A 17,252-nucleotide genomic window follows, 5' to 3' on the forward strand; every position below is an offset into this window, starting at 1 on the left:
AACCCGAATCCTTCACTTCAATGCCACCGAATCCGCTACTAGACTGACGAAGACTTCCTCTTCTCAATCACCTTCGCTCGGCTGAATATTGATGAAGCGATTCGTCCAAAAACCCCCAAACACAAACCGGTATTGGAGGATAAAACCCTAATGGTTTTATTCAAGAAAGAACCTGCCAAGACTTCAACTCGAAGTCGATTCTTCAATCGCAACTTCGAACCTTATCACCTTCAATCTATCACGAATCACATCAAAAGTTATTGTGTGCAGTTGATGTATTGTGGACTGTTGAAGATGAAGATGATGAATCTTTGGCACCTTTTTCACTCTTTCTTGTTTCCTTGAACACTTGAACTCAAGATAGCAAAATGTTTGTTAATAGAAGTGTTTTGACTTCTATATATAGTAACAGACAAAACCAGACAAACATAACAGAAATTTAAACTTTGAAATAACTCAGAAAACTGAGTTTGCGCGCGAACGGTCGACCATAGGTCGGCGTGTGCTGACCCGTGGGGCATGCGTCGACCCTATGCGTCGACTCAAACGTTTCATGCGCTGACCCGTGGATAGCATCATTTTGCCATGCGCCAACGTGTGGTCGACTCAAGGGGTTTATGCGCTGACCCGTGAGCTAAGCGCCGACCCTATGCGTCGACGCAAGCGATTTTGCGCTGACCCCCTCCAGTTTGCGCAGAGCCTTTGCGCCGACCCGTGAGCTTTGAGCTGACCCCTATAGTCGACTCAAAGCCTTCAAATCTGCAAAGAAACCGTGATTAGTGATTCTTTATGTATTTAGTCATGATCACACTTTGTCTACATGTTTTTAATGATTATAGTAGATTTAGAATAACGTGGAAAAGGATATGGTGGGTAATGTGTTGCATTTGTTCGTAGATGTGTATGATGGTCTTTTGTCATCATCGAAACTTGATATCGTATGTTGTATGACACTTTGTCTTTACATACTCCCCCTTTTCGATGATGACAACCTGTATAAATCAACGTGACAAACAGCATGCGGTATTGACACATTTTGCACACTCCCCCTTTCTTTTGTAATCTAAGGCCATTTGCAGAAAACGAAAGCGGCTGTTAGTTGTGGACATTTTGTCAGCATGTCAGCATTTTTCTCCCCCTTTGACAACATCAAAAAGAGAGACAGAGTGATTATTCAAGATTGCAACGAAAAGTTCACAGGCAGTAGTAGAGATATAGATACCAACGAAATAATATCACACTTATATCATTTCTTAACAATAGTCATTAATTAAGAAGGAGAAAATACATAAGGAAGTTGTGGTGCATAAACAGGCAAAGCAAAACAAAATACATGCAAAAACAACAAGCAACATGTAATGTGCATATGAATGGCTATTGTCTTAAGTGACGGTGTCCAGGATGGTAGCATACTCCTGGGTTTCTGCTAGGGTCAGCCAGAGTTTCTAGGTAATCACAAACACCTTCCAGATGCCTAAGACTCCCTGTGACCTGCCTATCCAAATCTGCATACCGTTCAGTTAGGCTTGTGGAGAGGTTGTCGATCCGCTCATTTTGGGTTTGAAGCTGACTGTTAATTTGAGCAAGTCGGTCATCCTGGGATTGCATGAAGGTTTGTTGGGCAAGTTGCATGCTTTGCATCATCTCCAACAGCTCTGAAGAATCAGCTGGATGTGGAGGGGATGGAGGAAATTCTTCCTCAGCATGGTGATACGGTTGGTAAGATTCAGGTTGAGTTGTCCAACCCGTATGTTGCCAATCACCCCAGCCACCCCATCGTGGAACATCTTCTTCATATGTATCCGGCTGCTGTACCCAAGCAGAGCCGGAGTAGTCGTATGTGCCACCGGGTAAAGGACTGTCGTCTCCACCATTGTGAGCATTATCGTGCCTTGCTTCTTCTTCTTCATCTTCTTCTTCTTCTTCATTTTCCACTTCATCGTCCTGTTCTTCGCTTTCATCACTGTCAGCCCTTGGAGGAACGTATCCTCTTCTAACAAACTTATATTTCTTCCGCTCCTTGCACCATATATATCCCATCATAGACATGGTTTTTGTGCTAAACTCTTTGTCAGGTGAGATTGATGTTAACGGGAAAGACGGATGACTAACATTGGCTGTTGTAAGGACTTCTTGGATGAAGGATCCGTAGGCGAGAGCAGTTCCTCGTCCGGAATCCCGAAGATTATACATTCTACTAGCAATGTAGTATGGCCAGTTGATTTTTATCTTATTTTTCAGAATGTAAATCAAATGAACCTCGGGTTGTTCGACTCTGGAGAGACCGCCCTTCTTGGGCCGCAGGATGCGTGAGACAATCCATTGGAGAATCCTTTCCCCGGCGCTCAGTTTGCCGGCAGTGACGGTTCGTGGGAACAAGTCACTCTGCACAAAATCATCAGAATATGGCCGTTCCAACATGTCATTTAATGCACTCTTAAACTCATAGCCATCTATGTGGTGAGAATCAGTCACCTCAGGCAGGGGATTTCCAGCATCATCCACAGACAAATCAAAATATTTGTTCCAGAAATTTGATTTAACTGATACCTTTGTAGAGCCAACTTTGGAGGAAAGCTTGTGTCCGCGAAAGTTCTCATGAAGACCGGAGTAGAAGACTCGGACAAGGTCTTCACTGTATTGAGTGTTGCACTCCAAGAAGTTGATGAGACCTTGATGCTGCAGTAGAGACAGGACTTCCGGTAAGTGCATGCGTTCAGCTTCAAGTTTGTAGAACGCATGTTGTTGCACAACTCCTCGTTTACCGATGTCTTTGTTGAAAATTTCGACACGAGCAGGTGGAACGAGTGATACAGCAGATACGGGAAGGGATGCACCAAATGATTCTCGGGGTCTTTTGCCGGAGGGTCTGCGTGATGAGGAAGCCATTTGAGTGGGTTTGAGACTGAGTGTTTGGATATAGAGAGAAGGTTTAATGAGGGTTTTGAGAGTGATTCTTCTAGAGAGGGGTTTTTCCCAATTTATAGTGGAAAGGTTAGGGTTTTGGGAAGATGGAAGATCAAAGACCAATAGCCACTAGGTAGATGCAAGTTACAAAGTAGTGGGTAGTTTGAAAGGTGATGGAATGTAATTGCACATTTAATGATGTGAATGCATGAGAGATGATTTAAATTTTTTTTTGCAGAAAAACGAAATCTTTGAGCGATGCGTCGACCATACCCCTGTATGCGTCGACGCATACTGTTTGATTTTTGAGAAAATGCAAAAGTTATTTAATCATGCGTCGACCATAACCCTGCTGCGGTCGACTCATACAGTTTAAAATTTTCATTTTTCACTACTCAGCACATGCAATGACCAGTTTGATGCATAATTAACACCACATATAGCAATACACAACCAAAGAGATATATCAGGCGTATGTATATAAACAATATCATTTTGAGATAGAATTATTGTAGTCATGAGATTTTGCAGAGAGAGAGAAAGAGGAACAATATCACCTTAATTCCGGAGTGACTTAGTGAACAGTAGACATGTGCTTACAACAACATAGATTTGTCAGAAGTACAGTATTAAGGTTTTAAATGGAATAATGTAAATAGCAGATTAGAGTGCCCGTTCCGAAATATCGAGAATGCCAAGTTCTCGGCGAATATGAAAGAAAGGTTCAGTGGCTAGCGGCTTTGTGAAAATGTCCGCTAGTTGATTTTCAGTATTTACGTGTTCAAACACGATGTCACCTTTCTCTACATGATCCCGAAGAAAGTGGTGTCGAATTTCGATATGTTTGGTGCGGGAATGTAGCACAGGATTCTTGGTCAGGTTAATAGCACTCGTGTTGTCACAAAAGATGGGAATACGTTCAAGTTTGAGGTTAAAATCCAATATTTGTTGCTTAATCCATAGGATTTGGGCACAACAACTACCGGCGGCAACGTATTCCGCTTCGGCGGTTGACAAAGCAACAGAAACTTGTTTCTTGCTATGCCAACTAACCAAAGAGTTTGAAAATAGGTGACAAGTGCCACTTGTGCTTTTCCTATCCGATTTGCAACCGGCAAAGTCGGAATCGGAAAAACCTACCAAGGAACAATCATTACCTTTGGAATACCATAGTCCATACTTCGGAGTACCGGATAGGTATCGAAGTATCCGTTTAACGGCTTTTAAGTGGGATTCCTTGGGACATGATTGATATCTTGCACACATGCATACGCTAAACATAATATCGGGACGGGAAGCAGTAAGATAAAGGAGTGAACCAATCATACCTCTATACCGTTTTACATCTACTTCCTTACCGTCTTCATCTTTGTTCAAGTTGGTACACGTAGGCATGGGGGTGTCTATGGCCTTAGCTTTTGCCATGTCAAATCTCTTGATAAGGTCCAAACAATACTTTGTCTGGCTCACGAAAGTTCCTTCTTTGAGCTGTTTGATTTGCAGACCGAGGAAGTATGTGAGCTCCCCCATCATACTCATCTCGAACTCGCCCTGCATAAGGTCAGAAAACTCTCTCACAAGATTCATGTTAGTAGATCCAAAAATGATATCATCTACATAAATTTGCACTAATATCAAGTGCTTTCCTTGACGTTTAATGAAGAGGGTTGTGTCAACCTTTCCTCTTGAGTAACCTTGATCTAGTAGGAACTTGCTTAGTCTCTCATACCAAGCTCTAGGAGCTTGTTTGAGACCATACAAAGCCCTTTTCAGTTTATAAACATGATCAGGATACTCATGGGATTCGAAACCCGGAGGTTGTGCGACATAAACTTCTTCATTTATGTGACCGTTAAGGAAAGCGCTCTTAACATCCATTTGGAATAGCTTAAAATCCTTTGCACAAGCGAAGGCAAGGAGAAGGCGTATAGCCTCGAGTCGGGCAACCGGCGCATAAGTTTCCTCATAGTCGATGCCTTCCTCTTGGTTATACCCTTGCGCGACTAAGCGCGCCTTATTACGGGTTATTACCCCGTTTTCGTCCAGCTTGTTCCTAAACACCCATCGGGTGCCGATTACTCGATGATCTCGCGGAGGAGGGACAAGGTCCCAAACCTCATTTCTGGTGAACTGATTAAGTTCCTCCTGCATTGATAAAAACCAGTGTTCATCGAGTAGGGCTTCTTTAGGGTTTTTAGGTTCCATCTGCAAAACGAAAGCGAAGTGATAACAGAAATTACTTAGCTTAGACCGAGTTGTTACACCCTTTGAGATATCTCCGATAATGTTGTCGATTGGATGGTCTTTAGAGGACTTCCAAGCTTGTGGAAGATCATCGTTTGAAGGCGGATGATCTACCACGGTTTCATCATGGAGTACATCTTTGTCCTCCTCAATTTTGACTGTGTCGGGTTGATCAATCCCCGGCTCGCCACCATTGAGTATGTCTTTGGTAGATGTACCTGCACCATGAAAAACACTACCCTTTCCGACATTTCTCGGATTGGATTCATCAAAGGTAACATGTACAGACTCTTCTACTGTAAGTAATCGCTTGTTGTATATTCTATATGCTTTGCTAGATTGAGAGTATCCGAGGAAGATACCTTCGTCGGCCTTAGAATCGAATTTCCCTAAGTTTTCCTTTCCATTGTTTAACACAAAACATTTGCAACCAAAGACATGCAGGTGAGAAACATTTGGCTTTCGCCCTTTTAAAAGTTCATACGGTGTTTTGTTTAGAATGGGGCGAATGAGCACCCTATTCAAAACGTAACAAGCCGTACTAATGGCGTCAGCCCAAAAATATTTTGGTAAGCCACTTTCATTGATCATTGTTCTTCCCAATTCTTCCAAAATTCGATTTTTGCGCTCCACAACCCCATTTTGTTGAGGAGTACGTGGAGCGGAGAAGTTATGATCAATACCATGGTTACCGCAATATTCTTCAAATAAGTGATTTTCAAATTCACCTCCATGATCGCTTCTAATTGCAACAATGTTTGTATTTAGTTTATTTTGGGAAAGCTTAGCAAATCGTTCAAAAGCGGCGAATGTGTCACTCTTACTTACTAAGAAAATAGTCCAACAAAATCGAGAAAAGTCGTCCACTATTACGAAACCGTAATAGTTTCCTCCTAGACTTTTAATCCTAGATGGCCCAAATAAATCCATATGGAGAAGCTCGAGAGGTCTCGTTGTTGAAACAATATTTTTGGATTTAAAAGAGATCCTCGTTTGCTTCCCCTTTTGACAAGCATCACAAAGGTGATCCTTGGCGAACTTAATTTTGGGGAGACCTAGGACTAGATCTTTTGAGACTACTTTGTTAAGTAAGTCAAAGTTAACATGTGCTAAACGCCTATGCCATAACCATGAGTCTTCACTCATTGTTACAAGGCATTTGTCACTTGTTAACGATACTTCATTTAAGTCAAGCATATAGACATTGTTCACACGAAGACCATTAAACGTACTCTTCTTATCATCATTATGTACAATTTTGCAACACTCTTTTGAAAACGATACATTGTATCCTTTGTCGCATAATTGACTGATGCTAAGTAGATTGTGTTTAAGACCTTCGACAAGCAACACATCAGAAATAGTAGTAGAGGAGGGATTACCTACACTACCTTTACCAAGTATTGCTCCACGGTTGTTATCACCATAAGTTACATATCCCTTCTTCTTAGCCACAAAGTCAATGAAGAGAGATATGTCACCAGACATGTGCCTTGAGCATCCACTATCGAGAAACCATCTTCTCTCGGTAGTCTCGAGGCATTGTACCTGTGATAAGATAATTAACAAAAGAAGGTACCCAATGGCTTATTGGGTCCTGAGTGGTGAGGAACAAGATGGTTGCATTTGGGCACCCATTGATAAATGCCTTTAGGAACCAAAAATCTCCTAAATCTACACTTAGCAATGGAATGACCTTTCTTGCAACAATAAAGACAAGAGAACTTTTCATTTTGATTACTTTTGCTATCTTCATCCTTTACAACATATTTGTATTTTTGATATGGATTAACCATACTTTTTCGAAAATTAGATTTATCAATAGCAAATGTAATCTTGGGCTCAAGAGCCTTGTCAAGTTTGGCTTTTAGGTTCCTTACTTCACCTTGCCAAATGTAACAAGTATCACACCCAAAGTTCATCATTCTACTTTTAAGGTCCTCATAACTTGTTTTTGTGCTTTCCACTATAGAAGCCTTAAGTGCCTCAAGTTTCCTTTCGGATTCTTGAATTTTTTGTTCTAAATGAGAAAAAAATTTCTTATTTGAGGCAAGCCTTTTAAAGGCCTCTTTTGCTTCACAGTGTAAAGTTTCAAAAACAGTTTGCAATTCATGATGAGACATACTAGAGGAATTTTCATATTTAGCATGTCGTACCTGTTTCTTCTTATTCTTTTGATGAGCAGAGAGACATAGATTTGCATTTTCATCTTCATCACTGGAGCTTTCATCATCGGAGGAGTCGCTATCGCTTTCCCAAGCAATGTATGCCCTCCTTGGCTTTGATGGTTTCTTATGTGATTTGTATGAATCTTTTTCTTTTGTCTTTTTGTTCATCGGACAGTCCGGTTTGTAGTGACCCGGCTTTCCACACTTGTAGCACGACCCTCTAGTTGTTTTTCCTTTGGAGTCATCATTTTTGGAGAACCTAGATTGCTTCCGGAAGTTTACTAAGTTCTTCTCGGAATGTTGGATGCCGTTCTTTCTCACGTAACGGTTGTAGCGTTTGACGAACAGCCCCATATCTTCACTCTTGTCCTCTTCTTCTTCGTCACTCGATGAATAATCACTTTTCTCTTTTGCTTGAGACTTTGAGGAGGAAGTCTTTAGAGCTATTGATTTCTTTTCGCTCACCTTGGATTTGTCTTTCTTATCTTTCTTTTCATGTTGTTCCAAGCTTAAGAGAACTTGTTCGTGCTCTTGTAGTTTGCCGAACAACGTTGTCAAGTCCAATATGGTAAGATCGTTTGCCTCTTTAATGGCGGTCACTTTCGGCTGCCATTCCCTGTTAAGACATCTTAAGATTTTATTAGTAGCAACATCATTGGAAATAGGTTTACCTAGTGAGTGTAATCGATTGATTAGATGAGTGAATCTCTTTTGCATGTCGGCAATGGTTTCCCCTTGCTCCATGAAAAAGAGATCAAACTCTTGCGTTAGTGTATTGATTCTAGCCAATTTAACATCGTTTGTCCCCTCATGGGCAATTTGAAGTGAATCCCACATGGCCTTAGCAGTAGGACAATGGGATACACGATAGTATTCGTCTACCCCTAATGAGGAGATTAGGATATTTTTGGCTTTCCAATCATAGTTGTATTTCTTTTCATCATCATCGGTCCATTGTGCTTCAGGCTTAGGCACTATTTCATTATTCTCATTGGTCATGGTTATTTCAATTGGACCATTGAGAATAACATTCCATATTTTTCTATCTATGGAATTTATGTGCACCCGCATACAGTCTTTCCAATAACTATAATTTTCACCATTGAAAACGGGAGCTCTATTGTAAGCCCCTTTAGGTTCGTTAGCCATTTTCTATCAACGTTGTATTTTGAAGCACGGAGTTAACCGGAGCTCCTGATACCACTTGTTAGACTATGGCACGGATCTAGAAGGGGGGGGGGTTGAATAGATCCCAGTTAAAAACTTGAGTCGGCGCTACCAATTTAGAAGAAAAATTGGTTTTAAAATTGTTTTAGGAGCGGAAGCGACCGAGGAAAATTTAGTCTAAAACGAACCGTTATTGGAAAACCGGATATGCGTTAAGCTAATGGATAAGAGATAAAACGAGATACAATTCACTACACAAGTTGCACAATCAATGATAGAGTTCACTTACTAGCAAGCCTAGTTCCAATGAGCCAAAATACCAAATTAAAACTCAGTGCAAACTTAAGGCAACTTTGGCTTAGGCAATTTTACAAACACTTGGTGTGCATAAACACTCCAAGTGATATTTGAGTTGAGTAAGTAAGTCAATTTATCCTAGTACAATATGTTATTGTACTTAGTATTCCAACAGCAGTTTTAATCACTTACTCAACTTATATCAAAGTTTGGTGAAAAATTGCTTAAACTAAAATCACTTAAATTTTAAGCTGAAAAACAGATTATGCAGAAAATTAAAGGAGACAGAGATTTGGTGAGGCAGTTCCCCCGCCGTCCTCGCTTCGGGGTACGTCTGCCCTCAATTCTAAAAATAGAATTGAGATGATTTAATTAAATATCACCTGTGAACTTTAACCGTTTATACAAGGATTGCAAAGCAAGTAAACACAGAATTTCCAATGTGTTGAATGATGCTTCCTATCCTTGCTCCTTGATTCAAGATGAATCAAGACCTTCGATCATTGTTGCTAGACCTCCGATTCCAGCCCCTTTGTTGAAGAGTCTTCCGTTCTTCAAACCCTCGGCCCGGCTGATCTCAAACACAACGAGTCGAACCCGAATCCTTCACTTCAATGCCACCGAATCCGCTACTAGACTGACGAAGACTTCCTCTTCTCAATCACCTTCGCTCGGCTGAATATTGATGAAGCGATTCGTCCAAAAACCCCCAAACACAAACCGGTATTGGAGGATAAAACCCTAATGGTTTTATTCAAGAAAGAACCTGCCAAGACTTCAACTCGAACCCGATTCTTCAATCGCAACTTCGAACCTTATCACCTTCAATCTATCACGAATCACATCAAAAGTTATTGTGTGCAGTTGATGTATTGTGGACTGTTGAAGATGAAGATGATGAATCTTTGGCACCTTTTTCACTCTTTCTTGTTTCCGTGAACACTTGAACTCAAGATAGCAAAATGTTTGTTAATAGAAGTGTTTTGACTTCTATATATAGTAACAGACAAAACCAGACAAACATAACAGAAATTTAAACTTTGAAATAACTCAGAAAACTGAGTTTGCGCGCGAACGGTCGACCATAGGTCGGCGTGTGCTGACCCGTGGGGCATGCGTCGACCCTATGCGTCGACTCAAACGTTTCATGCGCTGACCCGTGGATAACATCATTTTGCCATGGCCAACGTGTGGTCGACTCAAGGGGTTTATGCGCCGACCCGTGAGCTAAGTGCCGACCCTATGCGTCGACGCAAGCGATTTTGCGCTGACCCCCTCCAGTTTGCGCAGAGCCTTTGCGCCGACCCGTGAGCTTTGAGCTGACCCCTATGGTCGACTCAAAGCCTTCAAATCTGCAAAGAAACAGTGATTAGTGATTCTTTATGTATTTAGTCATGATCACACTTTGTCTACATGTTTTTAATGATTATAGTAGATTTAGAATAACGTGGAAAAGGATATGGTGGGTAATGTGTTGCATTTGTTCGTAGATGTGTATGATGGTCTTTTGTCATCATCGAAACTTGATATCGTATGTTGTATGACACTTTGTCTTTACAATTTTGTCTTACATGTCATGTTGAACCAGTCATACTGTGACACGTGGCACTGTCTAGAAAAGTGAAAAAAAGGAAAAAGAGAAAGGACACGTCACGATTCCGGGAGTTTTGAGTTTAATCAATAATTGTTCATTAATTAATTACACACAATCTTGAATTTTGATATACTAAAAATTAATAAATCAAAAAATTAATATGCAAATTATATATCACCGAACTCGATTTTTCGCAAGGAATCTAAATATGCGATCGAATTTTGCAAATGAGCCACGAATTTTGAAGAATAGGGTGAAAATGTGAAAAACAAAGTATGTAAATAATCGATCGATTCACATTCGTTATAATGATTTGTGAAAAAGTAATCACATATTCAGAATCGTGACGAAAAATCGCTTCTAATGATATATTCATATGTAATTAACGGTTAAGAATTAAAAATTCACTATTTTTAAGTTTATGTGTTTTATACAATATAAATGTTTATTTAATAAGCAACATTCAAAACAGTAACTAAAATTAATCAACAAGTAAAAATCCAATAATTCATGGCAAAAATGTGGAAGAGATAAAAGATTACCAACGGAGTGGAGATTTGCTCCGGTTAGTGTCGAAAATCGAAGCGTCAAAAAGAAACCTGGAGAAATTCAAAAATAAGCTCCATTAATCCAATTAACTTTCAAGCTTTGATAATTATTCTTGATGATGAATGAATATAGAAGATGAATCATGAAATATATAATATTGATGAATAAGCTTGAATTGATGAATCTTGGATGATGATTGTTGATAAATCTTGATAAACTTTTAATGGTGATTGTTGTAGAAATTATTGATGTATAATTTTTGATGATAATGCTTGAATTGTTGATTGATAATTGTTGATGATAATATAGAAATTGTTGATGGCTAAGTTCCACCATTTTAGAACTTCAATGTGAAGTTCTAAATGGTGATGAAGATGAACTTTAGTGAGGGTGAGAGAGAAGATGAATATTGAGAGAGAATAAAAGAAAAATGGTGGAAAAATAATGGTTAATTGTGAATTTCTTTAGTTTGGTTAGTTAACCCCAAAAATGAGAAAAATAACATGTTTATATAGAATTGGTAGGTGAATGATCACCATTGGATTATGATCACCTTGGATAATGTCATGTGTACATTAATGAATTAGCATAAAACTGTGGTGGTTCTATGGTGTAGTGGTTAGCACTCTGGACTTTGAATCCAGCGACCTGGGTTCAACTCCCGGTAGGACCTAATATGAATATTATTTTTATACCCATAGACATTTGTTAGAAAATTATCGTGGAAGTCATAATGTTAAAGAATGGAGAACTATTTATTAGATTTATGTCAACAAGTTAATAAAGAGAACTATTTTGTTGAACCGGTATTGTTAAGAATTTAGCACAAATGGATGGAACTTGGAATCAAAGAGTAAACAAACATTTACCAGTACATGGTCTACCATGGCTGCCGCTATAGGGTAACGCCAAAAAAAAAGACTGAAATAATCGTCCTAAAAGGGTATATGCGAGCCCGAAAAGAAAGTATTATTGTGTACAAGGAAGCAGTACATCCCTGGGTGGGGAACAAATAGTTCAAGATCAAAGAAGGATAATATCTTGGATCCAAGAAGATATAAACTTTAAATCGAAGAGCAAGGTGGTGTTTAAACCCAAAAAGACTAAATTAAATGTTTGGGGGTATGACCCAAACAACTCTCGATTGATGAGGTGGACTACCGCTATATCGTCCTAAATTGATGTACAAGGAGTCAAAGGAGAATCATGGTTAACCTCAAAAAGATGGCATTCATTGATGAATGAAGAATGATTAATTAATAAATAGGGTAGCTCGCAAAGAAACTGGGTTCTCCTGCCTACGTATCCTTATAGTGCAATAAAGAAATTGGGGCTTTCGTAGTTCATCCCACTATTTTGTTGAACCGGTATTGTTAAGAATTTAGCACAAATGGATGGAACTTGGAATCAAAGAGTAAACAAACATTTACCAGTACATGGTCTACCATGGCTGCCGCTATAGGGTAACGCCAAAAAAAAAGACTGAAATAATCGTCCTAAAAGGGTATATGCGAGCCCGAAAAGAAAGTATTATTGTGTACAAGGAAGCAGTACATCCCTGGGTGGGGAACAAATAGTTCAAGATCAAAGAAGGATAATATCTTGGATCCAAGAAGATATAAACTTTAAATCGAAGAGCAAGGTGGTGTTTAAACCCAAAAAGACTAAATTATATGTTTGGGGGTATGACCCAAACAACTCTCGATTGATGAGGTGGACTACCGCTATATCGTCCTAAATTGATGTACAAGGAGTCAAAGGAGAATCATGGTTAACCTCAAAAAGATGGCATTCATTGATGAATGAAGAATGATTAATTAATAAATAGGGTAGCTCGCAAAGAAACTGGGTTCTCCTGCCTACGTATCCTTATAGTGCAATAAAGAAATTTGGGCTTTCGTAGTTCATCCCACTAGGGTTGAAAGCAAGATGATTGGGGAGGCAAAAGAATATGATTGAAGAATGGAGTAGACTTGATAGTTATTGGATAAGAACCACACTAAAGTCTATGAGTAAATGTGGATACGAGAAGCAACGGGATAAACATCTTGCACCCAAGGATATCCAGAATGAGTGTAGGAAAGCTCCAGTCTCATTCCTTCTTTACTACTTAAAGCTCGTGGCATGTAATTCTCACCTTAACTTTCAAGTTACTGGAGGGGAATCTTTATGGTTGTTTCTTGTAATGATAATGACCTTATCAATCTTTCGATTCAAATTGCACCAAAGTCTATGAATGGAGGTGAATACGATGAGCAACTGGGTCAAGCGTCCCATACCCAAAGACATTCAGAATGGGGGTAAGATTTCTGATGTCTCATTCCTTCTCCATTTCTTAAGGCCCATGTCATACAACTTGAATCATGATTGATAAGTTGTTGATATAGTCCTTTGCATTACTTTGTTAAGAGAGAGAGGCTTATAAATTGTATGATTTGAATTGACCTAAAGTCTATGAATAAAGGTGAATACAATGAGCATTGCATCATTCATCCCATATCTAAAGATATTCAGAATGGGGGAAGGAATTCTCTAGTCCCATTACTTCTCTATTACTTAAGGCTCGTGCCACATCATTCTAGCTTTGATTTGACAAGCTCTTAAAGATGCCACCTTTGATGTGCTTGTATTATCCACTGCTTGGTATGACTGAGGATTCCTTGATTGAAAATCTTGACTTGAGGACTCGAGCTCCATAACTTAGAGAAAAAATCTTATTAAGTGACCAAAGGTCTTTTGGTCACTCAAATTAGACCGTGGGATTATACAATATCAAATGATTTAATTGATCAAAATTGCTTTTGATCAATTTGAGTCGGAGGGTTTGAAATAATTTGAAAAACTAGGTTAAGACCTAATCCAACAGTTATAAATTAATCAAATTATCCTAAGGGATCATGCTATTGGTCATGGCTTGATTAAAAAATCTATGTCAAGTTCTAATCCTAACGGAACATGCATTTGTTAGTCAAAAACTAGATTAAAACTATTTAAAATGCTAAGTCAAAATTTAATCCTAAAGAAACATGCATTTAAAATGGTAAAATAAGTCCTTTAAGGGGCAAAATGGTCATTTCATATGAATATTCAATTTAAGGATAAAATTAAATCGTAATCAACATCCTGACTAAAATCTAAAAATTAATCAAGTTCTAAGAAAAGTAGTTTAATCAAATCAAAGAAACCTAATTATTTTTAAAAATCTAACTAAACTAAAAAATAACAATTAATATTTTAATTAATCCTAATTTTTATTCTACTTAAATATCCTAATTCTAATTAGTCATAAAAATTTAACTTAATTAAACTAATCCTAAAAAACTCTAAATGGCCTAATTAAAAAAAATAAAACTAAACAAAAAACAACAAAATGAATCAAGAATAAAAGGAATAATGAGCTCAGATTGGGGGTGTAAGAAGCAATTAAAATAAGGCCGAATGACCCAAAAGACCCACATAATCAATTTTGTGTTATTCCTGTTTTGTCTTATATGTTATTTTGTCTTACATGTCATGTTGAACCAGTCATACTGTGACACGTGGCACTGTCTAGAAAAGTGAAAAAAAGGAAAAAGAGAAAGGACACGTCACGATTCCGGGAGTTTTGAGTTTAATCAATAATTGTTCATTAATTAATTACACACAATCTTGAATTTTGATATACTAAAAATTAATAAATCAAAAAATTAATATGCAAATTATATATCACCGAACTCGATTTTTCGCAAGGAATCTAAATATGCGATCGAATTTTGCAAATGAGCCACGAATTTTGAAGAATAGGGTGAAAATGTGAAAAACAAAGTATGTAAATAATCGATAGATTCACATTCGTTATAATGATTTGTGAAAAAGTAATCACATATTCAGAATCGTGACGAAAAATCGCTTCTAATGATATATTCATATGTAATTAACGGTTAAGAATTAAAAATTCACTATTTTTAAGTTTATGTGTTTTATACAATATAAATGTTTATTTAATAAGCAACATTCAAAACAGTAACTAAAATTAATCAACAAGCAAAAATCCAATAATTCATGGCAAAAGTGTGGAAGAGATAAAAGATTACCAACGGAGTGGAGATTTGCTCCGGTTAGTGTCGAAAATCGAAGCGTCAAAAAGAAACCTGGAGAAATTCAAAAATAAGCTCCATTAATCCAATTAACTTTCAAGCTTTGATAATTATTCATGATGATGAATGAATATAGAAGATGAATCATGAAATATATAATATTGATGAATAAGCTTGAATTGATGAATCTTGGATGATGATTGTTGATAAATATTGATAAACTTTTGATGGTGATTGTTGTAGAAATTATTGATGTATAATTTTTGATGATAATGCTTGAATTGTTGATTGATAATTGTTGATGATAATATAGAAATTGTTTATGGCTAAGTTCCACCATTTTAGAACTTCAATGTGAAGTTCTAAATGGTGATGAAGATGAACTTTAGTGAGGGTGAGAGAGAAGATGAATATTGAGAGAGAATAAAAGAAAAATGGTGGAAAAATAATGGTTAATTGTGAATTTCTTTGGTTTGGTTAGTTAACCCCAAAAATGAGAAAAATAACATGTTTATATAGAATTGGTAGGTGAATGATCACCATTGGATTATGATCACCTTGGACAATGTCATGTGTACATTAATGAATTAGCATAAAAATGTGGTGGTTCTATGGTGTAGTGGTTAGCACTTTGGACTTTGAATCCAGCGACCTGGGTTCGACTCCCGGTAGGACCTAATATGAATATTATTTTTATACCCATAGACATTTGTTAGAAAATTATCGTGGAAGTCATAATGTTAAAGAATGGAGAACTATTTATTAGATTTATGTCAACAAGTTAATAAAGAGAACTATTTTGTTGAACCGGTATTGTTAAGAATTTAGCACAAATGGATGGAACTTGGAATCAAAGAGTAAACAAACATTTACCAGTACATGGTCTACCATGGCTGCCGCTATAGGGTAACGCCAAAAAAAAAGACTGAAATAATCGTCCTAAAAGGGTATATGCGAGCCCGAAAAGAAAGTATTATTGTGTACAAGGAAGCAGTACATCCCTGGGTGGGGAACAAATAGTTCAAGATCAAAGAAGGATAATATCTTGGATCCAAGAAGATATAAACTTTAAATCGAAGAGCAAGGTGGTGTTTAAACCCAAAAAGACTAAATTAAATGTTTGGGGGTATGACCCAAACAACTCTCGATTGATGAGGTGGACTACCGCTATATCGTCCTAAATTGATGTACAAGGAGTCAAAGGAGAATCATGGTTAACCTCAAAAAGATGGCATTCATTGATGAATGAAGAATGATTAATTAATAAATAGGGTAGCTCGCAAAGAAACTGGGTTCTCCTGCCTACGTATCCTTATAGTGCAATAAAGAAATTGGGGCTTTCGTAGTTCATCCCACTATTTTGTTGAACCGGTATTGTTAAGAATTTAGCACAAATGGATGGAACTTGGAATCAAAGAGTAAACAAACATTTACCAGTACATGGTCTACCATGGCTGCCGCTATAGGGTAACGCCAAAAAAAAAGACTGAAATAATCGTCCTAAAAGGGTATATGCGAGCCCGAAAAGAAAGTATTATTGTGTACAAGGAAGCAGTACATCCCTGGGTGGGGAACAAATAGTTCAAGATCAAAGAAGGATAATATCTTGGATCCAAGAAGATATAAACTTTAAATCGAAGAGCAAGGTGGTGTTTAAACCCAAAAAGACTAAATTATATGTTTGGGGGTATGACCCAAACAACTCTCGATTGATGAGGTGGACTACCGCTATATCGTCCTAAATTGATGTACAAGGAGTCAAAGGAGAATCATGGTTAACCTCAAAAAGATGGCATTCATTGATGAATGAAGAATGATTAATTAATAAATAGGGTAGCTCGCAAAGAAACTGGGTTCTCCTGCCTACGTATCCTTATAGTGCAATAAAGAAATTTGGGCTTTCGTAGTTCATCCCACTAGGGTTGAAAGCAAGATGATTGGGGAGGCAAAAGAATATGATTGAAGAATGGAGTAGACTTGATAGTTATTGGATAAGAACCACACTAAAGTCTATGAGTAAATGTGGATACGAGAAGCAACGGGATAAACATCTTGCACCCAAGGATATCCAGAATGAGTGTAGGAAAGCTCCAGTCTCATTCCTTCTTTACTACTTAAAGCTCGTGGCATGTAATTCTCACCTTAACTTTCAAGTTACTGGAGGGGAATCTTTATGGTTGTTTCTTGTAATGATAATGACCTTATCAATCTTTCGATTCAAATTGCACCAAAGTCTATGAATGGAGGTGA

General features: G+C 37.9%; 2 non-coding genes across 2 annotated transcripts; both read left to right on the plus strand.

Annotated features, from left to right (window-relative positions):
• Nucleotides 1-11,527: 11,527 nt before the first annotated feature.
• On the plus strand, nt 11,528-11,599 carry TRNAQ-UUG (transfer RNA glutamine (anticodon UUG)). The gene has a single exon. It is a non-coding gene; the product is annotated as a tRNA-Gln (tRNA).
• A 4,008-nt stretch (nt 11,600-15,607) lies between these two features.
• TRNAQ-UUG (transfer RNA glutamine (anticodon UUG)) lies at nt 15,608-15,679 on the plus strand. The gene has a single exon. It is a non-coding gene; the product is annotated as a tRNA-Gln (tRNA).
• Nucleotides 15,680-17,252: the final 1,573 nt, after the last annotated feature.

The sequence above is a fragment of the Lathyrus oleraceus genome, chromosome 3, assembly GCF_024323335.1.
Source record: "Lathyrus oleraceus cultivar Zhongwan6 chromosome 3, CAAS_Psat_ZW6_1.0, whole genome shotgun sequence".
In the NCBI taxonomy this organism is placed as follows: domain Eukaryota; kingdom Viridiplantae; phylum Streptophyta; class Magnoliopsida; order Fabales; family Fabaceae; genus Lathyrus; species Lathyrus oleraceus.